This window comes from Austrofundulus limnaeus, unplaced genomic scaffold (genome assembly GCF_001266775.1).
Source record: "Austrofundulus limnaeus strain Quisiro unplaced genomic scaffold, Austrofundulus_limnaeus-1.0 Scaffold588, whole genome shotgun sequence".
Taxonomy (NCBI): domain Eukaryota; kingdom Metazoa; phylum Chordata; class Actinopteri; order Cyprinodontiformes; family Rivulidae; genus Austrofundulus; species Austrofundulus limnaeus.
This window is the reverse complement of record NW_013952990.1, coordinates 238232-240039: the sequence shown is the minus strand read 5'-3', so window position 1 is coordinate 240039 and position 1808 is coordinate 238232.

The following is a 1808-nucleotide window of genomic DNA, read 5'->3' as shown; positions in this document are numbered from 1 at the left end:
GGACACGCTCCTCCCACACCTCGCTGCTGCCGCTGCTTGTTCTGGTCTGAACACTAGTGCGTTCAGTCTGAACATAGAGCGTCCAGTGAGAGACGTTTTGCGCTTTTTGGCCGCTCAAAACGCGTTTGGTGTGAACGTAGCATTATTCTATCTATGTTTGTTTTTTGATTTTGCTTTGAATTAGTGTTGTGTACCTTAGCTGTTCTGCCTTTTTTTAAATCTTTAATACCTTAGTTTCAGCTTCTTCAGCAGTATTCAGTGAAGTGGTTCAGTGCTCTGTTAAGTTGAGGTGAGGAATGAACCCAAATCCAGAGGTGAGGAGCTCAAAAAATAAAATGATTTATTAAATAAAAGAAAAGGCTGACGTGGCAGCAAAACAACAAAACCTCAGGAGACACGAGGAAACAACGATGAACATCAACACAGTTGGTGATAACTAAACAATGAACCAGCAGTGAATGAAGACATGAGAAAAGTATTTATACAAACAGAGGAGGAGAGAAGATGGACAACAGCTGAGAACTGATTAGAAAACTACTGACAGGTGAGTGTAAAAGGAAGAAAAGAGGTGAACTGCTGAGGGTAAAAAAGGTGTGATGACAACGAGAGAACACAAGAGGGAGGTAGAGCACAAGACAACAGAACACATCCTCATGCTCATGCTCAGTCTTCACACTTTTTCTGGTTAAAGGTTTATGAAACTGTTCATGTTTGTGAACTTGTCAGTGTGTGTTCAGGGCATTTTATATATACAGGTGGATGAAGACATGTTTGAACTTTCTGCTCATCAGGTTTATTTTGTTGTTCCTTTATCATGAGCTACTCTGCAGGTTACAGCTTGTTCAAAGTGAGAAACAATTAAAAATACAGGGCCATTAATAAATAACGGTGCTCAGAGAAATGTAGCTATCAAATTCTGAAATCCAATTAACCTAAATGCAGATAAAATTGTGAATTTTAAAATGGTAAATGGTATGGTAAATGGTACTGAACTTATAGAGCGCTTTTCAAGTCCCACCAGACTCCAAAGCGCTTTACACTAACAGACATTCACACTCACATTCACACACTTTAAGTTGGTTTTATTTTCTTAATATTTCAATTTAGTGTCATTTAATAAAAAACTATCTAATCAAGGTGATGAAGTGAAAATGCAGTCAAAATAAACTCACTAAAACTATAAATGTAATATTCTTATGGACTATATCTACATCACATCACAACAGCTTGCACTGACTGTAAAGTTTGCTGTTTACCATTGTTGGAAAGATTTTGCTAACAGACCTATCATCGTTTGTTAAAAAACACTACTTTTTAACAAAAAAGTGTTTTTATTGTTTTTGTCATGAACCACAGATGGATTATGTCCACGTTTAGAGCTCTTAAACTACAAAGAATGAGCAACAGGCCCTTGTTTACCTGCTCATCTGCAGCATTTGAAAACAGAAATCACCTGAACACGTCACAAAGATCACATCTAATCATCTCTGAGCAGATAAAATTCTTCCGTATTAGTTTTTGATCCATAACTTGATTTTTTTCTAATACTCATACTGAAAAAAATGAGATCGGATACAGCTTAAAAAAGAAAAAAATTGTATAGGTCTTCTGGACGGGTTCTTCTCTAATGAAACGTTTAGTCTCTCCTCCAAGAGACTTCTTCAGTCTGAGTTTCAGGCAAAATTCAGGCTTTTAAGCACTGCCTCCATGTGACTGATACTCACATCACATGGCTATCGTTGACACTTAATTAACACTTATTGTTAACAGGGGTTAGTTAAATAGTCAGAAACTTATTCAAATCATTC